Raw genomic sequence first — 27666 nt, forward strand, 5'->3', positions numbered from 1 at the left:
GGACAGTACCAATTTTAGTCCTGCTGTGCAGCAGCCCAGTCTATCAGTATCAGCCGTACCCTGGGTACACTTATCAACAACCTTAACAACCCCAGTACGGTCCGGTTAATCCTGGTTTTCCCGAGAGGATACAATATCCCGAACGCAATTCCTATTCCAAGTTTTTCCCGGATATCCTCCTCCTGGGGCTGATCTCATGACCCAGAGTTTTAGGGATCCTAATCGGCAGTTACCGTTTATCGTAACTTTGGACTTGCCTGACTTGTCGCGCCTAACGAATGATCCGATTAATTATCTTCCGTTTTGGCCGCCAATGCTGAATAAGTTGCTCAGTGACATTCCCAAGTTCGAAGGTAAATCAGGAGAGGACCTGTCGAACATGTGATACTTACCACCTCTGGTGTGTGTCTAACTCCATCACAGATGATTCAATCCGTCTTAGACTTTTCCAGTGCACCTAATTGGTCTCGTGGCCAAGTGGTACATTGATTACCGCGAGGCACTTTTTATAATTTTAGTTAGTTAGCTACCTTGTTTTTAACTCATTTCCAGTTGCCAGTGAGATATGACAATGGCACGGAATTACTAACATCGTTAAAGAAATCGACGTCCACTTATATTTCCGATCATATTCATGAATGAGACGTCGACGAACGTTACTGAAGGTATTTATTTCGGATCAGATTTTGGCAGAGTGTTTGTAAAATATTTGTTGCCAAAGATCACTGAAGATGTGGCTAAAGCCGGAGTTGTCACTGAGGAGCAAGTAATTGCTCGAGCACAGTACCTTGACTTGGTTTATACTAGTCAGGTACGTTACACTAAAAGATCCCCCGATCTTTCCAAGTCAAATCAAATCGCTGCAGCTCCTTCGGGATCTCATGCCGCTGAAGTATGATTGGTACGGTTAACACTAAAAGTAAGAAGAAGTCTTCCAAGAATTCTTCTCCTATCATAACCTTGCCTGATTCCCCAACAAGAGATTCTTCTGCAGAGGTTCCGCCGATATTCACGTTGTAGAGTCATTTACAGCTAAATCAAAATCCGGTGGGAAGAAGAAAGGAAAGAAGAAGAATAAACGGACAAAAATTCAAAGGGAAACCTGAAAAGCGGAATCTAATGATGACAAGCGCAAACCTCGTTATCCATGTCTCATTTGTGACGATGAACATTTTACAAGAGACTTCCCTCATCGTGCAGAGGTTGCGAAGATCGTCAAAGGTTCCCAAACTCCTTTGTTTTGAAGGATCCATTTCCAAGTCAAGACAGCAAGATGATAGGTTCTTCCTCGAGTGCCAATGAAGAACCCATATTGATGATGTCCCATGTTAGAATTGCGACTCGATCGCAAGATTATGGTAGTAAAAGTCCTGTTGATGGCAAGAAGTAAATCTTCTCTTCTCATTCTAATCCATCAACCTCAGCCCTCCCGTTCCGATCCACTGCAGATCGAGAAACTAATCCAGACTTAGTAATCAAACCGCCCACTAAGGGTATACTTCGAAAGTTAGCTTTCAATCCACATGCGCGAGCGGCTCAGAACTATAACATTGTTTAGGATTTAGCTGTTTCACCCTCATCAATGTCGGCTTTGGAAGTGCTACAATCATGTCCAGCACAATGTAAATTAATTTTTTGGCTATAGGAGCTGTTGACGTTCAGGACCCGAACCTAATAATTTTCGATCTAGAAAATAGTACACCGCGTCTCCCTCATCAAATGGCTTTCCAGATCCCAGTGATAATAAAAAATAGGCCTATTCATCGACTGTAATTGATGAGGGAGCCTCAACGTGCTTATGTCGATACAGTGTTGGAGATCGCTTGGTTCTCCTTCACTAGATCAATCCCCGACAATTCTTAAGGCCTTTGATGACCGTGTTTTCATCCTTTTGGCATTCTACAGGATTTGCCTATAGGGTTGAAGGAAAAACCGTTAGTCTAGATGTGGAGGTGGTTTGATGCCCCTCTAGATTACAACCTTCTCTTGGGTCGAAGTTGGTCTTACGCTATGACAGCGGTCGTTTCATCATTCAGTCTTTCGAGTAATAAAGTTTCCACATAATGGAAAGATCGTAACAATAGACCAGCTGGCTTACTTTTCATCCGACCCAGCCTCTTCGGAGAATATTCAGCATGTGGGAAATGACTATCCTATATAAAGATTTTGGAGTAGGATTAGTTAAAGATACCGTTTACTGGAACTTTTCCTTTTCCTCCAATCAACGCATCATCTTCATTTGCAACCATTCATATGATTACATCAGACACCATTGTTATGATGATCCTTGAATCATTCCTTCTGAATCTGAGATAGACTCATTTGGTAATTCCATGCCTTTGAGTCCATATGAAATTGCCTATGAAGCCGTGCAGTCTTTTGCCGACTTGTGTTCAACCGAAAATGACTTAATGAATGTGGTCCGTGAGGAATCACTTTTCACATCAACCTCGGATTTAACTACGTTTTTTGAACTTGTTCATTCTAACGAGCAAATTCGTGAAATCCTATGTGTAGATGATTTACCATGGGAAGATCTCCATCACAGTCTTTCGTTTTTACCCGAGAATGATCGTTTTGAAAATGATTTTCTCATCAATTTTTACGACTGAATATGTCAAGGAACCTCAGAATCCAATGAAACATCCCGATTCAGAGTTAAATTTGGGAAACATCTCTCGAACTATTCCTATTGACATTTCGGTTAAGCCCGGAATTGTTGAGAACATTCATATAGGTACCTCGTGTACAGATGACGAAATTCAATTATATAAGGCCCTATTTCAAGAATTCGCGACGTGTTTGCCTGGTCCTATGAGGAAATGCCAGGAATTGATCCGCGATTGTTGTTCATGAGATCAAGACTTACTCGGACGCTAAACCCGTCCGACAACGTTTGCGTCAGATTCACCCACGAAAAGCTGCTGCAATTAAAGCAGAAGTTGAAAAACTGTTGAAAGCAGGTTTCATTTATCCGATCCTCGTTAACGGATTGGGTATCGAATATTGTTCTGGTTAACAAAAAACAGGAACAATAAGAATATGCATCGATTATAGGGACATTAATCGAGCCTGTCCAAAGGACATTACCCAACTCCCTATATCGATTAAATCATTGACGATTGTGCCGGCAGTGAAATATTTTCCTTTATGGACGGTTTTTCTGGATACAATCAAATCAATATTCTACCTGCCGATCAACCAAAAACGGCTTTCATTTGTCCATGGGGACATTTGCTTATTGCAAGTTACCTTTGGGCTTAAGAATGTCGGAGCAACTTTTCAAAGGGCGATGTCTTATGCGTTTCATGACATCAAGCACATTGTGCAACCCTATCTCGATGACTTTCCTGCTCATTCATTACATCGAGCTGATCACCTCGTCCATTTACGAGCAATCTTTATGAGGTGTAGGCATTATCGTATTCGGTTGAACCCACACAAATGTGTCTTCTGTATAGAAACGGGTCGATTGCTGGATTTGTAGTTTCGAAAGCCGCCATTCGCGTTGATCCCTCGAAGGTCGAAGCCATCATCAATTTGCCTCCTCCTTCGAGTCTTCGCCAACTCCAAAGTTTGCAGGGGAAAGCAAACTTTTTACGACGATTCATTCCTAACTACGCCGAGGTTACAAAGGGTTTTACCCGGTTGTTGAAACAGAACACTCCATTCTATTGGGATGAGATAGCTCAGAATCCTTTTTTCTAATTAGCACTTTAGATCCGTGGTATGGGGATCATCGTCTATCTCCAGACCCAATCCTTTCGGCCAGAAATTTCAAGGTCAGAACGTCAAAAATTTCGATTCCAGTCTCAACAATTCAAAATTATTGGAGATACTCTTTATCGCCGTGGGGCGGACTCTATTTTTCAACGTTGCTTAACTCACGAAGAAGCTAAAAGGTTCTAAATGACTATCACTCTGGAGCGTGTGGCGGTCATATGTCTGGGTATGCCACAGCCCAAAAGATATTGTGCACTGGCTACTTCTGGCCATCTTTGTTTAAAGATTGTATTACGGCGGTCTGAAAATGCCACAACTGCCAGATTTTTTTATCATAAGATGCGTGCTCCACCTGCTCCTCTCCACCCTATAATTTCCGTTGGTCCTTTTGCTAAATGGGGTATCGATTTTATTACATGTAACCCTCACTCGGCCGGGGGGCATGCGTATATCATCCTTGCGGTAGATTATTTTACTAAGTGGGTCGAGGCGATGCCCACATTTGAGGCAGACTGCAAAACAGCTACAATTTTCATGTTCAATCATATAATTGCTAGGTTTGGTGTCCCACAAGCGATAATCACTGATCATGGGCATCATTTTCGAAACGTTATGATGACCGAACTTACAGGCCAGCTTGGTTTACGTCACAATAGTTCAACCCCTTATTATCCACAAGCGAATGGTCTGGTTGAATCCATCAACAAAGTTTTAGTTATCATGATCCGACAATCATTGGGATTCATCGGTCGAATTGGCACAACATGCTATTTTCAACGCTTTGGGTGTACCAAACTTCAGTAAAAACATCAACAAGGTTCACTCCTTTCCAACTAGTCTGTGGTTTGGAAGCTGTGTTACCCATTGAATCGAAATCCCGTCACTGCAAATGGCCATCGAGTTACTTCCAGCCACTTCCGAAGAGGAAAAGCATTTGTTATACTTAGCTCAATTAGATGAGAATCGACGTGATGCTACATTGGCGATCGAGTCTCATGCAAAACGTATGAAAGCTCAGTATGATCGAAATGTGACCCCTCGAAATTTTTCGGAAGGAGACCTAGTGTTATTATATGATCAAGCTAATGATAAATTAGGTGCTGGAAAATTCGTTCCTATGTGGCATGGTCCCTATATTGTCAAGCAAAAGCTAGCAAAAGGGCCTATGAATTGGTAGACTTTGACGGGGACTCTTTAGGTAAACACAGGTGTCTTTACTGAAGAGGTATTATGCTTAAAAGAATGGGTATGGAGATTTTTTAGTTAGGTTAGTTTTTCTTTCTAGCTGGTGTGTTTTAGTTTAAAAAGTGTGCTTAGCTTAGAGAGTGTTTTTTCGTCTCATTATTCCTGCTTATCTTGGTTTTACTCTTGATATTGCAGATGTCGATGCCTCTCCAAACATACATTGGATTTGTTGATGGTGCTTGTTGTAATACATGGAACATCTCTTCCGCAGCTTGGGTTATCTATTCGCCCTCTGACAAGTTAGTTTCTATGCATGGGGTAAGCCTCGGTCAAACAACAAACAACATTGCAGAGTATAGTGCAGTGATTGAGTTATTATCTGAATCTATTTCATTTGGGATTCGGAGTTTGATAGTGAGGTTAGATTCTGAACTCGTTGTATTACAACTTATTAGAGAGTATGCCATTAGAAATCCAGTGTTATTGAGATTATTTTTGAGAGTGTGTCTCTTGGAACGTGAATTTGATTACATTGAATATCAGCATATTCCAAGGTCTTTAAATACATTAGTAGATGCAATTGCTTCTCGAATGTTAAATAGACATTTGCAATAATCATACATGTAAATTTAAAACCATTCCATAACATGATTTACAAGATAAGCCGGTAATAGTGATATATATATAGGAGTGTGTCAAAAAATACATCGTCTTCGATCATAGGTTGAAAAACACCTTATGATCGGCAAAAATGATAAGTACAAAAAACAAAAATGTCACATGTTCCCACAATAGGCGATCATCCTATCACTGGTGATGATCTCTATAAGAAACCACTGCCCAGGCCACCTTGCAAAGGAACCTCCTAAAAGGTCTCGGGACTCCAATCACATAGCGCTGAAGTCGACGAGGAATGTCATCTATAGTGGTCTCGGAATATCTCCTGTCAAACGCTCGAGATGACCCTCCAACTCGGCCAAAACCTCTGCTGTGCAACTAGTTGCTTCCTATCGAAAGGCCGGAGAGCGGCTGGTCGTTGTGGACCCACATCTGCATTTGAAACTTTTGCTATCAGTTTTGAGACGATGGAAAATAACATAAAAAAAAAAAAATTAAAATAGGAAAAATGTTGAAAAGGATTTTACCTGAGTCATCCCACTGCTCTCTTGGTGGAAGAGCCATGTCTCAGTCACCACGAAAATCTATTCCAGCGTAAGGGAAGTCCTGAATGGAAAAGACTTGGTTTTCCAGCCATTGGAAATACTCAGGTTTGAATCGAGCAACCTCTGTCCTCTCGTCCGGGTGACGGGCCATGACTGTGACCCATCGTATCAGTTTGGGCTCTCGAGGAAGCCCAGCTCCAACAGTAAGGTGCTGCAAGATCAGCATAGGAACCCTCTCCAGGCCAAAACTCACGACCAAAGCCCCATAACCAAAGGTCTTTAGTCGTCCGCTCTTGGCCCTGGTCAGTTGGCCTTTCACATTGGCCAGCACAGCATCGCACCAGTTGAAGATGGTGCCTCGAAAGCAATCAACTGCCATATGCATCTGGGATCCGGTGGCAATATGTAATGTGGCAGCTCCGCAAAGTCTGGTGACAGTAAATGCAATCACCATGAGTTCAAGACGGGATATGGTCTTTATGTCTATCCCTTTATCTCTAGCCTGGCTGTTGCAGTACTCTAGCCGGAGGCTATCGACAGACTGGCCACTTGGCCTAGTCCCGTGCAGAGTCAAGTCTTCACATCTCTTAGGCAAACCAGTCAAAAATAAATGTCTGTCGGCTCGATTTCAAGCTGGTGGCCGCCAATGAAGAAGCACTGGTCCTGTATGCTCCATCTGTCAACCAGCCACTGTAAGAAATCCACCTGAGCCCTCATGCCAAGAATGGCCCAGAATTTGTACAATCGGCACGCCCTCAAAGCATCAAGTGAAGGCTGATGATTCCATGTGGCAGCATCCACGTCTTCATGCTCTCGTTCATGCCAATCTAGCATGATGTACTCTCTACATCAAGTATAATGATAAATTAAATTGCTAGAAAAGATTTTGTATGGTCCATTTTTGAGAATTTTTGGTTTCAAAACCCTTGCGGCGGGGTACGCACCCTCTAGGTTAGACACAGTGCGCGGGACCGCACTTTGTCTACACGGAAGGTGCGGACCCCGAGCTTTTTCCTAATGGAGAAAAAGTCGGGGTCCGCGGGTCCGCAATGGTAAACCTGCGGACCCCCACGCGCGGGTTTTGCGCCTAAAAACCCTCCCAAAAATGAAATGAAGGACTAAAACAAAAAATTAAGTGGTTAAAAATGAAGAGTGGGATGATGTGGATTACCTGGAGAAGACGGCGTTCGATTCTGACGGTTGGATTTTCCGCAATCGTCATGGGAAGTTTTCTGAGCAAAAGCACTATTTTATCACCCAAACTCAAACGGCAAAAATGAATTGACAAAGGCCCTTTTTATAAGTTTTTTGAGTAAATGAATTGCAAATTTGTTTATGTTTCACTTTGAAAAGGTATTTTTGCAACATTTTTATCCATTTCAAACAGGTATGAGTAATGTTTGTGTTTTTGTCTAGAATAAAGGATTATTCAGGTGAAATCTATCATTTTTGACGGAAAAAATGTAGAGTCATCTTTAAGCTCTTTTCTGACTCCTAAAACATGAAAAGATTACCGAGTGTTTCTTTTAAACTCGTTAAAACGGAATTAAAAGACGATCTACTTACAGCTCTTTTCCGACTATAAAAACATGAAAAGATTGCCGGATTTTTGTCGTTTCGAATTCGATATTGGTTATAAAACGACGTGTCATTGATCGCTTTTTTACTTTTTCGGGTCAAGGGCACTAATAATGAAAAGTACTCCTTGGTCGTAAAAGATCAAGCGGTTCTCTCAAGTATTATTTTATACTTTTTCGGGCTTGGGAGACACAAATTTACGAAAAAGGTCAACCCTGGAGTCTTCTTAAGTTTTTTCAGACTCTCTAAAATTGAAAAACACCGAGTTTCTCCTATACTGGACTCGTTAAAATTTCACAGTAAAGGACCTGTTCAATTACAAACAGGAATGAACCTCTCCTTCTTAGGGTTCGAATTTAAACTAAGTTGGACTCATCCGAAGGATGAGCTTATAATCAAGCAAATGTTATCCTCCTCAAGCTTGTCAAAAATAAAGAGGTACTTGCCAGAAATGGTGGGGGAAAAGAGAGAAAAATGAGTCTGTTTGTCATACTTTGTAACCACTCTTGAACACGACACTTTTATTCACCTGGGTTGGGAAATCCTTTGCCTAATAGTTGATCAAACCACATTGAAATTCTTCAGCCGGTTTCTGGGTATTAACTTTGGGTCAATTGTCACCAAGCCATCTGTTGTGTCGTTATGTGTTCAAGAGGTCACTTCCAATAAACCATTCATCTGCAAAATATCTGTCATCCATCTTGACCATCCCTGAGTCAGTCCTTGCAACTAAATTTCTTCAACTTGATCTATGATTTCGTGTTGTGGGCTTGCCTATGACGGATCGCTTTCTATCGACATCAACTTATTATCTAGAAATATGATCTAGGAATCGTCAGTACCTTGAGATCTGCATGCCTCAATGGCAGGTTTCTCGCCTTTGACGACAGTTTACATCATTGACTTTCGATCGAAGGATTTCGTGATATGTTCAACATCAACACATCTATTCACATCTCATGGATTGTACTGGGTACTTTGAGAGCCATTGATATCACTGGTGGTTTCTCTCACACTTGTTAGCATTTTAAATCATTGACCAATAATCAAGTGGTTTCTACCATGTTCGACATCAACACATTTATTCGCATGGATAGAATCGTACTATTTCGGGAAGTAGAAATGAAGACCCTGGATCTAGTTTCGACCATCCAGGCTGTGAGGAATTCTATATTCATTATGTTGTGGACTATTCATAAACAGATGGCTACGTCCATACTGTGTTCACATGAGTCTATACTTGTGATGTTTTACAAGATCATTCCTATATCAGAGCAGTAGATAGTTTTCTAGTTAGTTTTGATCTGATTATGGGAATGCCTACCTCAGCGATGATATGATCTCATATATATATCTTGCATTGAATGTTTTTACAGGTTCCGACCAGGCTCTCCACAAGATGATCCTCGAAATGATAAAGTACTTCACTCTTCCTATATGATAAATGAAATCCTCATCTACTACAGACTTCGCACTTTAGGGGGCAATCTGTTACACAAAAATATCGTCACCATGATTATTTGCAGTCAGTATGGGTCTATCATCACTTGTACTGTCCTCCTAAGCAAGTCTAATACCTCGGCTCTTCAAATCAAGATTTGGAAATGGGAGAAAGACATTAAAAATCAATGTAACTCTGGTTCCGCACTTTCTCTCATGGTCACCTGCGGTCCCGCACCTTCTGTGTACAAAAGCTGCGTACCTACCTGCTCTGTCCCTAACGGTGTAGGTGCGGACCCCTGTGAAAGTCAAAAGGCGCAAGTTTTATCTTAAAAAACTCACTTTGGGTTAATTCTAGAGTTTTCTAGAAGGAATTTTGACGTGGATTGTTCACTCTGAGGTGGTTCATGCATCGCAAAAGAGAAGGAGCTAATCCCTTGACTAAGGAGCTATCCCTTTGAATGAGGGCTTTATCCCTTTGAAGGAGGACCTAGTAACTTCCCTCCATTGCACTATAAATACAGGCATTGGAGTGAGGACTAGGGAGGTTAGAAGCTGAACATTTTGAGGGTAAATGCTGGTGAAATTAAGACTTCCTAGTTGAGCTTAAGAGGAGAGATCACATACCTTTTTGGCTTCATTGGGGAGTGAGTGAAACTTGTCAAAGTAGAGGAGACTTCTTGCTGGACCTTGGGAGGAGCTTGTACAACGTCAAGGCAAAGGTTGTAAAGTTCTTCTTCTTTTGAATTAATACAATCAAACTCATTTTTCTCAACAAGTATCTTATGTTATTTGTTTCATGAACTCCTTGACTTTCATGTTAAATATGTTTTATGCAATTGGCTTTTCAGGTGCTATTTAATTTGTTTGCCTTGTTTGTGTTTGCAGATTCGCGAAAAGGAGCTCATTTGGATCAAAGGAGCGAGGGCATCCACAAGCTTGCGTTGGACCAAAGGTAGGCCCTAAAAACACTTGTTTGTTATTGTTTATCAAAACCTATTTAGAGAAAGATAGTGTCTGGTTGGTTTGCTTGTCATTAGGTCTTCTTTAGATTCTAGGAAGGTCTATCTTGTCCGCAAGATCGACTCATTCCGTGTGACAATTCTATCTAGACTCAAAGCACCAGGTACTCTATTGAAGAGCTCATGGATAGGAGCCATGAGTTTAATTTTCCCGGGAGCCTGATGCAGCAACATCCGAGTGAAGAGGCGACAGGTGGGAGATGTTTTTTATTTTCATTTTGTTTTGACAGATAGAGAGGAAAACACTTCAAGTTTTTGTTTCATTTAGATTCATTTTGTTTCATTTAGTGTCATTTTAAATTATGGCTGATTCAGCGATTGTTAGTTTTTAAATTAGAAAAAATAGGATAAGTTAGGGACTTGTTTGAAGAAACTGTTTAGTAACTGAAAAGTAACTGAGGAACAGTTCCTCAAACTATAAAGGAACTGCTGATAATGGATTGAAAAGGAAAAATTAGAGAGGATGGAAGGGCTACCATCTTGAAAGGAGAGAGAGCCCAGAAGCTGTAACCCAAAATTATTTGAATTTCTATGATAGCTAACAATTCAAAATCTGTCATTTAATAAAGTAGATTAAATTTCATTACGTTCTCTCTGCATAGATGTCTCAGGCATCAAAATGAAAGCAAGACAGTGAAACCATTTTTCTTTTCGAAAGATTCGAACAAGCATCAACAAGCAATCAGTAACAAGCAGCATTTCAAGACCAAGAACCAAACAAGGTACACCACACATAGATTTTGTTTCTCAACAAAAAAACCCCAGGTACTATTACATTCTGCATTTAAACAAGAAAATCATTTCCTGTACATGGTATTTTCATTTTTTCGTTCAATAAAAATTCATTGTACAAAATCTATAATCTGGAAATCGTGAAGGGTTCCAAACCCATGAAACCAAAACACATTATAGTCCATAAGCTATGCCAAAATCTTCTAGCAAGGGCATGAACACCTCAGAGATCACATACAAAGGACCCAAAACCTCAAGGGTATAGTCGAGTTACAAACAAGAGCAAGTGAAAGAACAACTGTAAAAACTAGACACACAGCAAAGCAAGCAAGAAACAGCTATAGCCATGGAAAGACCCTACCCGGGTTTCCCTAAGCCCGTGAACAATCCCCAGGACGAATTTGTCGGGCAGCACTTCCCTGGAAGGGCCTGCACACCACCACAGAGCAGGGCAGCGGTCAGTATTGAGCCACGAAAGTAAAAAAGATAACAGTGAATAGCCAACTGGAAGGAGAACGAGGACCTTACTTGGAGAAGAACCACTTTCGAGATGGACGACGAGAGCCGAGACCCACAACATAGGGTTTCCACTCGTGGATGAGCCATGAACACATTCTGCATGCTCACCAAGGAGCCAGAGCGTTAGGACCTTTAAAAATAGGGAGTGAAATTGAAACCGGAAGGAGGAGCTTACCTGAGATTGAGGGCGCCAAGTCATCCTGTGTAGCAGCCAAGCAGGGACATAAGATTTGCAGAGTCGAACCATAACCATACCCCACATAAACAAACAAATAACCACAAATCGAACATAGATGAGCTTGAAGCAAATAATAGAGACAAACAGACTTGCGAGAGGAAGACGACCTAAAACCCTCCAAACACTAGAGCAGTGAGTCGCTACAGAGAATGAGCAGAGGCATAGAAATGACAGACCATAGAGAACGAGTAGAGGCACATCACCAATAAACCACAAAGAACCAACAAAGCACATTAAACCACCATACGAAGAAAACATGGCACAATACTTACCATCCATCACGAATACCAGGTGAGAACACAGAGCACCTACAAAGCGAGACCATCACAAAGGAGAAATGACCTCCAAACCCCCTCAGTGAAAGTGATAACCCTTAGTCACAAGCCCGAGGTCAGTATAGAGGGCGAAAAACAAACATTAAACCATAATAAAGTCACACACCACAAAACCCTACCACCAGACTTAACTTGAACCGAAGAATTAAACAGTCACAACCACATGTCCCTTCTTGGGATCACCACCAAAATCTAGAACATGCTGACCCTCCAAGAGTGTCTGGTATGTGTGGCCGAATTTTGGGTCGCTTTTGTAGAGAAGTGGCCAACCAGAAGTCTCGTGCCCATAAGAGTTGAGCATGGTGGTTAACAATATGATCTGTGGTCGACTGAGGCAATTTGCAACATTATTGGTGCTACCCTTCTTATACTTGATATTCAAATGGAACTGTTGCAGGTATGTGGAACACTTTTTATGGCGATCATTCTGCAATTTCCCTTGGATTTGTATGAACTTCACGGGCTGGTGGTCTGTGTGGATGACCATTTCCTTCCCCAAAATGTAATGCTTCCATTGTCAACAGGCCTGCACAATGGAATACATCTCTTTTTCATAAGTGGGATACTTCTAGATTATGTCTGAATGTGTCTCACTGTGATATGCCACTAGATGCCCGTTTTGAGTAAGGACTACCCCAATAGCATAACTAGAGGCATGTGTCTCAATCTCAAATGGTTGTTGCAAGTCTACTAATGTGAGCACTGGTGCCAAGCAGAGGCAATGTTTCAACTCTGTGAATGCCTTCTGTTGAGATTCAGACCAAAAGAATTTTGCTTTCAGTCCTTCCTTGGTGACTTGACTCAAGGGCCAAGTGATATGAGAAAATCCCAACACAAACCTACGGTAGAAGTTGGCAAGACCCAGAAAGTTGTGGAGCTCTATCAGAGTGGTTGGAGATGGCCAATCCTGAATGGATTGGATCTTGGCTGGATCCACATGTACCCCCCATTCATCAATAATGTATCCCAAATACTGAACCTAGGTGTTGGCATTTTGGCACAGGTGTGGTGCTTTGATACAGGTGTTGTCCTTGATGGCAACTCTCTTTGATGACAGATCTCCGTTCAGACTACAGAATAAAGAGAAATCTAATATACGCCGGTTAATCAAGTCCAAGTTGCGTATACACGCTGGTGATATGCATACTAAGTCGCGTATACGCAGGAGAGCTATATACGAAGGCGCGTATACACGCAGATGCATGAACAGAAAAGGGCGTATATGTCGGGAAGTTTCCTTTGGTCCATGGTAGTTAGTCCTCGGTACTTGTGCCCATGTCTTTGGACCAAAGTACCTCGACAGACGTGTAGATCTCTAGTTTTGAAGTTGATGGTTTTGGATTTCTATGGTTTTGGCTCTTGGTATTGAGCTAGGCCTAAGGCTATATAAGGAGGAGAAGATCATTAGGCAAATCATCTGGTAAAGGCTTGAATATCTGAAGAAGAAAGAGATCTGGTATGCAGGTTCTGGGTTGCTTGATCTAAGCTAAGGAGAGATCACTTCGGTTGATGAAAGACTAGATCTAAAGGATAGATCGGGATCTAATGATTTGAAATGCACTATTATGATATGGTTGATTATGCATATTTCTAGATCTGCATACTGACGCAATGTTATGTTCTGGGTCTAACTGATGTTTGGTACAGCTGCAAGTTGATAGAATTTATTTTTAGATCTGTACGCAGGTTGGCTTCGGTAAAAGCGCGTGTATACGTGGGTTTCTCTCATTGAAGTAGCGTATATATTTTGGAGCTTGATTTTTTGAGTTACAGTTGGGTCTGACTGTTATTGCAGAGTTCTGTAGTCTGCTCTGTGTTCTGGTAACTGGTGATTGACAGGGTTCAGTGGTTCAGTGATTCAAAGTTTGATGATGCTAGTATTGGTTGTTTTATGCTTCAATGATCTGTTGTGAAAGTTGAATGAATTGTGGTCTACAGATTGTAATGTTGTGCTTCAGGAATATCCAGTCTGAAAATGTATGAAAGGTGGTACCTGAAAGAAAGAAGATTGTAGGTCAGCACCTACGTACTAGTATCTTAGCTAGTACAAGAGCAAAGGGGGTTGGAGCTCCCTTCCAAGGAAGTTTGGAGAACGAGAGAAGGTTGTAGCCTTCTGCAGGTTGTAGCCTGCGTACTGGTATAAGGCTGCACCAGTACAAAAAGATTGTAAACTGAAGTTTCATATTAAAGAAAGATAGAGACGACTTGCAGCAGGTGGTTTTCACCCACATTGGGTTTCCACCTTATATCTTGGTGTTCATATGTGTGGTTTCTGTGTGATCTGTTCTACTGCATCTGTTTACTCTTAATATGGTGAATAATGTCCTCATGCACTTAACTGAAGATAAACTGACTGAATTATAAGATTTCTAGTTATACGTTGTTTTCTTTATTCACAGTTGCGTGTACACGCTGGTTCACTTAACGAAAGTAGCGTATATGTTTCTGAGCATTGAAAAAGTTTTATAGTTCTGATAATACTGATTCACCCCCCCCCCTCTCAGTATTATTTCCAACAATTGGTATCAGAGAGGGTCCTTCAGAGAAGCTTGATCGCTTGAAGGTAGATCGTTCATCATGAGCAACTACGAGAGAGAAGCATCAATCAGGCCACCGATTTTTGATGGGACAAACTTCAATTATTGGAAGGTAAGAGTTACTGCATATCTTCAATCTCTTGGTACAGAAGTTTGGGACATTGTAGAAACAGGCTATGCTTTTCCTTCAGCTACTCCTACAGATCCAGCTGAGAAAAAGCAGTATGAAACAAATGCAAAAGCAGTCAATACTCTATTAGGAAGTATATCCCAAACAGAATTCATGAAGGTCATGCACTTCAAATCAGCAAAAGAGATATGGGACAAAATGATCACTAGCCATGAAGGAGATGAACAGGTAAAACAAGCTAAACTTCAAACTCTCAGGATTCAATATGAGACTCTCAAGATGTATAATGATGAAAGTGTGGCTAATTATTTTCTTCGGGTAGATGAGATTGTTAATTGTATGAAAAATTTGGGTGAAGAAATAAAAGAGACTATAGTAGTTCAAAAGATTCTAAGATCATTATCCCCCAAGTTTGAATCTAAAGTATCTGCAATAGAAGAAAAGAAAATCTCCGTGTTCTCACTATGTCTCAGCTACATGGAATTCTAACTGCTTATGAAATGAGAAAGGGAGGTCCATCAGACAGAAGGGAAGCTGCTTTTAAGGCATCAGGAAAAGAAGATTACTATGAAGCAAGCCATGTTCCAGAAGAAGAGGAAGAAGAATCAAATTTTGTCAGAAATCTTCAAAGGGGTTCTGGAAGGTTCAGAGGTAAGCTACCTTTCAAATGCTTTGCTTGTGGAAGAGTAGGTCATTATGCTGCAAAATGTCCTTATAAGGATAAAGGAAAAGAACCTGCTAGATGGAACAAGAAACAAAGTGCAAGTAAGAAAAGCTACTACACCCATGAAGATAGTGATGGCTTATCAAACAGTGATGAAGATGAACAAGGTAATAAATATAAGCTGTTAATGGCATTTGAAGATGATGATTATGAGGATGCTGTAGATGTGAATAATCTCTATGATGAAATTACTAGACTCAAGAGATGCATAGAAGAAAAGAATGTGATCATTGATACTTTGCAATTTCAAATTGATGAAAAGGAAAAACATCTTGAAAAACTAGAAGGTGAAATTGTTGGTCTCAGAAAAGAAATTGAGAAAACAAAAGCTATTAATCTTAAGTTTGTCAAAGGATCTGAAACTTTGGATGAGATTATCAATGTGCAGCGGTCTCCTCTAAACAAGACAGGTTTGGGCTATAATGGAGAAACCTCTCAAGCATCCACCTCAAAAAGTTATCTTGATGCAGCAAGAAGAAATGAGCAAAAGAACAATGAAGATAATCAGGTAAAGCAGGGATGAATTACAAACAGAAACTATCAGGGACAATCCATCTTAAGGGTGAACAAAAGCTACAACCAGCCACAGGTAAAATCTTCTCAGTTTGGTTCAAGAATAATGAAAATAGAAATTACAATCAGTTGGCTGGTAGATTCAATAACCGCAGAAGCTTCTTCAATGGACAATGCTTTTCTTGCCATAACTTTGGTCACAAAGCAGCTCAATGTGTTGCATATAAAACAATCATGACTAGGGAAGCTCAAAAACAAAGAAGTATGACAGGGATTACAAAAAGGACCTATAACAACTTTTCGGTTCTTGAAATGAAGTTGAATGTTCTATTTGCAATAATTTTGGTCATGAAGACTCTGAATGCAGGAGCAGGTTTCAGGAGAAAAAGGAACAAGCCACAAGCACCAAAACATGGAGAATAAAGGAACCTCAAACAGAAAGATGTGGGATAGCATTTTATGCAGAAGGACAGGAAAATCTATGGTACATTGACAGTGGATGTTCGAAACATATGACAGGTGATAAAGAAAAACTTGAATCTTATTCTACTTTAGAAAAGGGAAAGAAAGTTTCTTTTGGAAATGATACTCCTGCAACTATAAAAGGAAAAGGTATTGCTCCTTTGAAAGAAAAGGTCAAGGCTGGAAATGTTTTGTATGTTGATGGATTGAAGCATAATCTACTAAGTGTCAGCCAGATGTGTGATAAAAAAACCGAGGTTATTTTCAGATCGAATGGATGTCTTGTTCGTGATCTTGATACAGGTAAAACAGTTCTCAAAGGCAAAAGAACTCCAAATAATCTGTACATATTTGAAGAAGGAAAACAACAATGCTATCTTAGCAAGGATGAAGAGCACTGGTTATGGCATCGAAGGTTGGGACATCTAAGCTTCTCACAAATAAGGAAAGCATGCAAATATCAGGCAGTTCGCGATCTTCCAGATATCAAAATTCCAGACAACACCATATGCAAATCTTGTCAGTTTGGAAAGCAAACCAGAACTAACTTTCCAGAGAAGGAAGGATCAGCTACCTTGCCTCTTGAGCTAGTCCATACAGATGTATGTGGTCCATTTAGGAAAAGGACACCTCGAGGAGAAGAATATCTGATATTATTCATTGATGATTTCTCAAGGTTTGTTTGGTTAGGGCTTATGAAGCACAAAGATGAAGCATTCGAAAAATTCAAATCCTTCAAAGCATTGGTTGAAAATGAATCAGGACACAAAATTAAGTGCCTCAGATCTGACAGAGGTGGGGAGTTCACCTCAAATGAATTTTTCGATTTCTGCGATGAACATGGGATAAGAAGAGAATTCTCTACAGCTAGAACTCCTCAGCAAAATGGGGTTGTGGAAAGAATGAACAGAACTATCCAACAAATGGCTCGTGCTATGCTCGATGAATCAGGTACTCCTGCAACCTTCTGGGGTGAAGCTGCACATGCTGCTGTTATTATTCTTAACAAAACAAATGTCCGAGTAAACAGCACTCAAACACCTCATGAGCTTTGGAGTGGTAAAACTCCTTCCGTGAAGCACTTCAAAATCTTTGGGAGCAAATGTTATATTAAGAATACTGATGAGCAACTTGGCAAACTTGAACCAAGAGCAGATGAGGGCATTCTTCTTGGTTATTCTCCACATAGCAAAGCATACAAGTGCTACAATAAAAGACTTGGCAGAATTGTTGACAGTATTGATGTAGTGGTTGATGAGAAGGGATATATTCCTAGGCAAGTTCATCATGAAGACATTGAAGAAGATGAAGGCTACTCTCAAAGGCGGAATGATGAAGAAGAAGAACCTCAAGAAGAAGAAGAATCTCAAGAAGAACCAGAGGAGCAGACAAGAATAGAAGAGAAGACTCCATCCAGATATGTTCAAAAGAATCATCCAGAAACTCAGATTGTGGGGCAGAAAGAAGCAGGAGTACAAACAAGAAGGACACTTGCAGAAGCTTCAAGCTATTTGGCATTACTCTCCTCCACTGAACCACAAAATGTGAAAGAGGCATGCAAGGATGAATGTTGGGTCAAAGCAATGGATGAAGAACTTGAGCAGATCGAAAAGAACAACACTTGGGAATTAGTTCCTAGACCAAAAGATAAAAATGTAATAGGAACAAAATGGGTCTTCAAGAATAAATTGAATGAAAATGGAGAAGTAATTAGGAACAAGGCCAGACTTGTTTGTAAAGGGTATGCACAGCAAGAAGGAATAGATTTTGAAGAGACCTTTGCTCCTGTGGCAAGACTTGAGGCTATCCGAATGTTCCTTGCTCTCTCAAGCTTTCAAAACTTCAAGGTATTTCAAATGGATGTGAAATCAGCCTTTCTGAATGGAGACTTAGAAGAAGAAGTATATATTGAGCAACCAGATGGTTTCATTCTTGGGAATGATCCAAACCTTGTATGCAGATTGAAAAAGGCTCTCTATGGACTCAAACAAGCTCCAAGGGCTTGGTACTATCGGTTGGACAAATATCTTCACCAACAAGGCTTTTCAAAAGGATCAGCAGATAGCAATCTCTATATAAAAGTTGAAAATAACAAATTGCTAATTCTTGTTGTTTATGTAGATGATATTATCTTTGGCAGCAATGAAGAGACTATGAGTCAAAACTTTGCCTCGGTTATGCAGAAAGAATTCGAAATGTCACTACTTGGAGAATTGACATATTTTCTTGGATTGCAAATTCAACAAAATGAAGGAGGTATCTTCTTGTCTCAAACCAAATACCTCAAGCAGATCTTGAAGAAGTATGGCATGGAAGAGTCAAAGCCAGTATGTACACCCATGGTTACAGGATGCAGCCTCAGTGCAAATGATGAATCAGCAGCAGTTCACCAACCCACTTATAGATCCATGATTGGGAGTTTGCTCTATTTGACAGGTACCCGACCAGATATTACACATGCAGTAGGAATTGTTGGAAGATTTCAAGCCAACCCAAAGGAAACTCATCTTCAGGCAGTCAAAAGAATCTTCAAGTATCTTCAAGGGACCCAAAACTATGGCTTATGGTATCCTAGAAATACAGATCTCACTCTTCATGCTTACACAGATGCAGATTGGGCTGGAAGTGTGGATGATAGGAAAAGCACAAGTGGTGGTGCTTTCTTCATGGGTTCCAGATTAGTATCTTGGTTCAGCAAGAAACAGAGTTCGATTGCCTTATCTACAGCTGAAGCAGAATATGTGGCTGCGGCATCTTGTTGCACACAACTTCTTTGGATGATGCAGACCTTGCAGGACTTTCAAATCACTTGCACTCCACCAGTTTCTATCTTATGTGATAATACTAGTGCAATCAGCATTTCAAAGAATCCAGTCATGCACTCAAAGACCAAGCACATACCAATCAAGTACCATTTTCTCCGGGAACAAGTGCTTGAGCAGAAGGTCAAGTTGGAGTATGTTCCTTCTAAGGAACAAGTTGCTGATATTCTCACAAAACCACTGCCCAGGGAAACTTTTGAATATCTCAGACAAAAGCTGGGAGTAGTTGATGCTTCATCCTGCTGTTGAAGCTTGTCTGTTCTACAGAAAAGTTGGTATACGCAAGTTACGAAAGGTATATACGCGTATACACGCGGATTTATGCTGGGAAAGTTGCGTGTATGGTGTACGCTTGTTGCAGAGAGTATATCCGCGTCCATACGCAGTTTTGTGCAGGATAAATAGCGTATATGGAGTTCTGAGCAGCAAGGGCAAACTCTGGTTTGAAAAGGTCTGAGATGGGTATGTCAGAATCCTTCAGACACAGTTTCAGGAGGTGCAGCAGGCATAGGTTCAGGGGGAGCAGCTTAAAAGTCTCATAAAGCATTGTTGGCATTTAGATGTTTTGGTTATTGGTTTCAGGAGAAGGAGCTCAGAAAGAAATCCTGGTTGCTGATCTAAAAGATGTTTATCAGATGTTGCTGGTGACTTTCATAAGTCTTGGTCTAGATCTGTTGTCTCTATGTCATGTATCTCTTTTGTGATATCTCTTTTATGATGTCAAGGTCATGTAACGGCCTATGTTGGTTTCCCCACTTTGCCTGGGATGATTGATGTAATATAATTGGTTGTTTCTGATGTGTCCCCTCTTGGTAGGGAGTATGGATGTATGTATTGAGTCTTTTGGTGATAGGAAGGTTCCTTATGGTGTAGAAGTCTTGGTTCTTGTTGAAGAACATCTTTTACAGATCTGGCCTACAGTCAGGGGGAGCATGATTCAGCATAGCCAAGCAGAGGTATCAGCATGTACTCAGGGGGAGCATAGCCCTTTGCCCTTGATGACAAAGGGGGAGAATGATTCTAAGGATCTTGAGGTTGCCATCAAGTCCAAAGGGGAGATTGTTGGCATTTTGGCACAGGTGTGGTGCTTTGATACAGGTGTTGTCCTTGATGGCAACTCTCTTTGATGACAGATCTCCGTTCAGACTACAGAATAAAGAGAAATCTAATATACGCCGGTTAATCAAGTCCAAGTTGCGTATACACGCTGGTGATATGCATACTAAGTCGCGTATACGCAGGAGAGCTATATACGAAGGCACGTATACACGCAGATGCATGAACAGAAAAGGGCGTATATGTCGGGAAGTTTCCTTTTGGTCCATGGTAGTTAGTCCTCGGTACTTGTGCCCATGTCTTTGGACCAAAGTACCTCGACAGACGTGTAGATCTCTAGTTTTGAAGTTGATGGTTTTGGTTTTCTATGGTTTTGGCTCTTGGTATTGAGCTAGGCCTAAGGCTATATAAGGAGGAGAAGATCATTAGGCAAATCATCTTGTAAAGGCTTGAATATCTGAAGAAGAAAGAGATCTGGTATGCAGGTTCTGGGTTGCTTGATCTAAGCTAAGGAGAGATCACTTCGGTTGATGAAAGACTAGATCTAAAGGATAGATCGGGATCTAATGATTTGAAATGCACTATTATGATATGGTTGATTATGCGTATTTCTAGATCTGCATACTGACGCAATGTTATGTTCTGGGTCTAACTGATGTCTGGTACAGCTGCAAGTTGATAGAATTTATTTTTAGATCTGTACGCAGGTTGGCTTCGGTAAAAGCGCGTGTATACGCGGGTTTCTCTCATTGAAGTAGCGTATATATTTTGGAGCTTGATTTTTTGAGTTACAGTTGGGTCTGACTGTTATTGCAGAGTTCTGTAGTCTGCTCTGTGTTCTGGTAACTGGTGATTGACAGGGTTCAGTGGTTCAGTGATTCAAAGTTTGATGATGCTAGTATTGGTTGTTTTATGCTTCAATGATCTGTTGTGAAAGTTGAATGAATTGTGGTCTACAGATTGTAATGTTGTGCTTCAGGAATATCCAGTCTGAAAATGTATGAAAGGTGGTACCTGAAAGAAAGAAGATTGTAGGTCAGCACCTACGTACTAGTATCTTAGCTAGTACAAGAGCAAAGGGGGTTGGAGCTCCCTTCCAAGGAAGTTTGGAGAACGAGAGAAGGTTGTAGCCTTCTGCAGGTTGTAGCCTGCGTACTGGTATAAGGCTGCACCAGTACAAAAAGATTGTAAACTGAAGTTTCATATTAAAGAAAGATAGAGACGACTTGCAGCAGGTGGTTTTCACCCACATTGGGTTTCCACCTTATATCTTGGTGTTCATATGTGTGGTTTCTGTGTGATCTGTTCTACTGCATCTGTTTACTCTTAATATGGTGAATAATGTCCTCATGCACTTAACTGAAGATAAACTGACTGAATTATAAGATTTCTAGTTATACGCTGTTTTCTTTATTCACAGTTGCGTGTACACGCTGGTTCACTTAACGAAAGTAGCGTATATGTTTCTGAGCATTGAAAAAGTTTTATAGTTCTGATAATACTGATTCACCCCCCCCCTCTCAGTATTATTTCCAACACTAGGTCATGCCAAAAGTGCATTTCTCCAAATTGGCACATAACTTGTGTTGCCGTAGTGTTTGGAGAACCTACCGAATGTGGTGGAGGTGTTCTTCCCAATTCTAGCTGAAGATCAGGATTTCATCCAAGTATACCACTACAAATGAGTTAGTGAATGGCCACAAGATGCCATCCATTAGCCTCATAAAGGTTGTAGGAGCATTCGTCAACCTGAAAGGCATAACAAACCATTCGAAAAGGCCCTCCTTGGCTTTGAAGGTAGTATTCCACATATCGAAGGGTTCGATTGGTACCTGGTGATACCCTGACTTCAAATCGATTTTGCTGAAATATTTTCCCCCTTCAGTTGGTCCAAGAGGTCATCAATCCATGGGATCAGGTACCTATTTTGGACAGTGATCTTGTTCAATGCCCGATAGTCAATACAGAGTCTCTGAATCCCATCCTTCTTCTGTATCAACACGATTGGGCTCCCATAGGGTGATGAACTTGGATGGATGTGACCTTTCTATGGTAGCTCCTGAATCTTCCAATTTATTTCATCATTCTCCAGAACGGAGCGCTGATAAATTAGTCCATTGGGCAGTGGCGCACGTGGGGTCAGATCGATGGAGTGCTTGACCTGACAATGCAAAGGAACCCCTATGGGGGAGGTGAAGATGTCCTTGTACTCCTCCATTACCTTGTCCATCTATAGTTGTCATGTAGAGGGGCCTTGTCTAGAGGTCGTGGCCACTGTCTTCTTCTTTCCTTGAGGGCGTATCATTAAGAAAACAAATTTCCTAGTTTTGGAAATGAGCTTACTGCATTGTTTTGTAGTAACTAAAGACATGGTTGTAGGCGATGATACCTTCGGTATCCTGTACAACTTATTTCCCAAAGTAACGATAACAGCACAAGGCCTTGATTCATACATAACATGTTGCTTCCACAAGTATGGTTGGCCTAATAATACATCACAAACATCATGTGAAGAAGCATCACACAATACCTCATATGTAAAGAGCTTGATGTTATATGGAAGGCAACACTGCTGGCTCACACGAAGAACCCGTCCTTGGTGAAGCCACCCGATGGTGTATGGTTGTGGATGTGCTATGGTCAGTAAGCCCATCACTTCACAACCTCTATAAAAATGAGGTTCTTTTGGATCCTGCTATCGACAATCAATTGTAGCGGGGAGCCCTTTACCCACATCTGGGAGTGGAAGAGGCACTCCTCCTCCTTTAGATCTTCAGGTTACTACTTCTGGATCTTTGTGGTGGAAATGGTGTCGTTGGGCTCTGCATTGATAATCTTCTTCCCTTTGTCATTCCCCTAATGGGTTCTGACTCAGAGTTGGAACATGAATCTAATTCTGAAACCTTTAGCTCGACCACTAGTGACTATTTGGCCCGACACTCACTTGTGTTGTGAGTTGAGCTCTTATGGAACTCACACCACTTTCTCGTGTGCTTTTCCGGATTTGCGGTGCTATTCTTTGCTTGTGTATTTGGCGGGTTGTCTTGGGTTGCCCCGCCTTGGCTTTGTCCTTTGTTTTGCAGTTTGGGGGCACCTTTCCCTTGTTTCAAATTTGTAGATCTGAAGTCCCGCTTCTTCTGGTTAAACTTTTTGTCGATCTTGACGACATATCGGTATGTCGTGACAAGAGAGGAGATGTTCAGGAATTCTATTTCATCTTGGATGTACCTATGTAGGCAGCCATGATATTTGAGTACCAAATGCTACTCCGAATCCTTGATACCCAACTTTGTGTGAAGGGTATGGAAAATATTGGTAAAATTCGGCACATCTTGGTCCCTTCCCTGCCACAACGTGGTCCACTTTATGTATTGATCCTCATAGCTTCTGACAGGGTAGTATTGCTCCTTGATGGCTACCCGGAATGAATTCCAAGTGGGTGTGGTCGAAAATAGTGAGGTCATACTTTCATCCTTCTACTCACAGTAGGTTTCCCACCAGTCCTTGACGTGGTGGGGGAGCTTTGAGAAGAGCGAAAGTAATCTTTTCCCAGCCGAAAAAATCATGAACATAAAAATACCCTTCTAGCAGTTTTAACCATTTATCTACGATGGCTACATCTATCTGACCCTCAAATATGGGAATGTCAAAGTTAACTTGTACCTTAAAGGGTGTGGCATTTCCAAAGTAGCTGCTGGAAGTAGATGTGTCGTCCCTGGGTAGCCGTTGAAGGATCTGGGCAAAGTTGTCCATCATCGCGTTCCTTTGTCGCTCGAGGGCCTCTTCGAGAAATATTTTTATAGGATCTCCTGCCCCCTTGTCTTTATTTGTGTCCACAATGGGAGGTCGTCATGATTTGCAAGGATGGTCTCGCAAAGGTTCAACCAGTTCAAGCCCTAACTCCTTATATCTCGACCTCGTTAGCGACATGAAAAGAATACAGAGAAAGAGCAGACTGATCTGATACCACTGATCTAGATTTAAATAGGAGCACAACAAATTACAGCTATAACCATACACACAAAGGTGCAACATAAATAATACTTAATTTCATTACTGTAAAATACTGAAATATGCTTACAAACAGAAATGGAAATAAACTAGCTCGGGCGATGGTAGCTTATCTCTAAGAAGAGATGTGGTAGCTACATGCCTCTGAACTATGTTACAATGAGGCTCGAAGGCCTATTTATTATTGAGAAACAATAGAAAACCCTAAACATCCAAAAACCTAACCCTAGGAGATGAAGCGCCAAACTATGGGCCCCATTTGGGTAAATTGGTACATCAACTTCCCAGGGTCGTAACTTTGGCATACGATCTCCGTTTGATGTGCACAATACCTTGTTAGAAAGATCTATCTGAGGAATACAACTTTGGGAAGAGAAATATCAGTCCATGGACCCATGTTACTCCCAATTTTCCCACAAAACGTTGTTTAGGGCCTCAAAACAGCTCCGGAAGTTCAGGTTTCGAAAAGCTGCTAAAAATAGTAAACTGTGCTACAATTAAGGAAACTAAAAAACTGAAAGAAACAATGGTGGGGGTCCAGGTGGAATTGGCGGGTGGCCACAAATATCCACCTAGATCAGGTAAGTAAGGACATAAATTAGTTGTGGATTGTAGGTAACAGTGTGCATTTGAGATTTAGCATGATGGGATTCAAATGCATGGTTCATTCATTGGTTTATTGTTTGTGGTTGTTGTCATTAGCATGGTATTTTCTTGGATTGAAAGTGGTTTCATCCTTTCCTTAACATTTCCTGGATAGTCATGATGTAGTGGGATTTCTATATGGATTTAATATTAATTCTCAAGTTCCCTAGTTGTTGTGGGTTGGGATAGAATCTTTGGAGCCCTAGAATAGCTTGGGTTCCCTGGAGGTTTTGGGTTGAGATGGTATTTCTATGGATCCTTGTAACAACTTGTGTTCCCTAGAGGTTGTGGGTTGAGATAGTTCTTAGAGCCCTAAACAATTTGGGAAGAGACAAATATGGTTTGGTATGAGTGATTTCTGGACCTGTTAGGTGAAATCATTATGGTTGAGGGTTGAGGTGGTTTGGTCTCTAGAAGCCCTGGTTGGCTTGGTTTTGGTTTATCCAATGTGATCCCACATTCATGCTTAGAATATGGCATAGGGGTGATTAGATGAAAGGGAGGTTTATTTCAACACAATCTATGATTGGGTGGTACATGGAAGTCCCTGAATTAGTTGACATTTGCATATGCTAATATAACTTATTTTTTATTGTGATTGATTATCACTTGTACTAGTTATTATGTTGATCTTATGGCTGATTTTTCATGGCTTTTATTATGGTTATATGCTTATTATTTTCATTATTATATTATGTTCTCTTACTATGGATATTGTTAATGATTGATAAGTTATTGAATGGTTGATGAATGTATAGGCTAAAAAGTGTTGTTGCATCTACCTTGAAAGGGAAATAGACCTTATTGATAATTCTATGATGAAGTTCATAAGTTTATGATCAAATGTTCATTCATGGCCTGTAGCTACTATGTTTACTACATGTTTGATGAAATGTATATCATGTATTGGGCATGTTTTGGGAAAGATCTAGTCCGAATATTAAATTTTTAGATTTTTCATCATCTTAAACCTGATTCTGGAAAGTTCTGAGTGGTTCTAGGAAGTGGCTTGTAGACCAGCCTTGAAAAAGTGGCATTGATCTTGCAACTACATGATAGGAAATTAAAAGATTTTGATCATAACTGAATACAAGAAGGTTTATGGGTGCAGTTGGAGCCTCATAACCATATGCACAATGTGTCATGGTTGTGGTTAGGGTGACAAGCTTGTGAAAATGAATTCTAGCTCAGGGATTGATCACCAGGGGTGTTTGTCAGGCAATTGAGTGATCTAGTGTCCCTAAGGAGTGGTAGTATGTGTTCCAGTTTGTAGGACCCACTTCCATAACTAGAACTTAGAGGTTGGGTCATGTCATAGTAGCACTTAGCTCACGTTTATGACGGAGAGATTGTATAAGCAAATAAATGTGGAATGAGGGTGTTACACCATGTGCAATAGAAGAGGAAAGCGATTTGTTGACTTAATGTCACAAAAATACAGATTGAAAAGCTAGTGGATTTAGATATCTAAAGTGTTGGATATGGAAATCCAAAAAGTCGAAGCCAAATATATGAAATATGAGAAAATTCAAAAGTCACCATAAAGGAAACCCATGTCTAGATAACATATAGGAAAATATAGGTCAGACACCATATAGGATAAACAAGGAGTGAGATGGTAGGTGTTGTACAGTTGGCAAGAGGAAATCCCCAAATTTGGAGGTTGAGTGGAAGGTAAAAAAATTGAATGTGAGGTAGTCAAATATGATTTGGTTACATAAAAGCTAGGTGGCCATGAGGTGGAGGCTGATGTGGGCCTCTATGATTTCAAGAAAATAAAAATATAGATGTTTAGTAAACATGTACATGTCAAGTAAATAAAAATAATGCACGAGTCAAGATAAGACAAATGTATTATTAAGGTTCTATTTATGAAGGTCATATTTCCACATCAAAAATGTGGGTTTTTTAAAAATGGTAGTTTTTTTAGATTTATTATTTTTAGATATTGAGACTCTATCAAATGATAGGAAAGAATATGCCAAAATATGAAAAGAACAAAATCCCAAAAATTGTATGATGAAAGTGATAGAATGATTTGCGAGAAAATATATCTATTTTGTGTTGGGCATTTAGAAATTTGAAAAGGTATCTAGATATTTGAAAAGTTAGATATCCAAATTATGCTTGTTGACATGATGATCCACAAGGAAACATATTCATTATGTGTTAAACATCTATAAGTTGAGAAAGGTGTCCATATATTTGAAAAGATAATTATACATATATTATTTGTTGACAACATGACCCAAGAGGAAATATATATTTTATATGTCAGACATTGCGAAGTTTGAATTAAACATGTGAACAATGGATTTTGTTGAGGTCAAAAGAAATTTTGGGTTTCCAAATGAATTTGGGGTTTTCACATATGAGCGCATATGTTAAACACATATCTAGGAAACAAAATTTTTGGTTTTCCACCTCATAGCATGCATAAATATGAGATCAACCTTGTCTTAATGTGCATACAAGAATAAACAAATGGTAATTTTGTAAAACTTATATTATATGTTTTATTTCTTTATACTTTTTATTGGTATGCTTGTGGACTTATAAGTGTGAATAAAATTAGATGCAATGAGAAAACATGCATAAATAGAGGTATAATAATACTTTTATTGAAGTTAACCTTTCATTCCATTATGATGTGGTGAATTAACCACTCTAGTAAATGTATAGGAAATAAAAGATCAGTGATAGGTTATTCACATAAAATTTCTTTTCAATGCATGAAAAAGAGTATTAAAAATTTCAATAAAATGGGATCAAGAATACATCCAAATTAAATAAAAACCTATTAGTGGTAAAGGCTCAAAATACAAATTGAT

The sequence above is a fragment of the Pinus tabuliformis genome, chromosome 8 (assembly GCF_031772625.1).
Source record: "Pinus tabuliformis cultivar Carrire ecotype Pingquan chromosome 8, CPIR1, whole genome shotgun sequence".
Lineage (NCBI taxonomy): Eukaryota > Viridiplantae > Streptophyta > Pinopsida > Pinales > Pinaceae > Pinus > Pinus tabuliformis.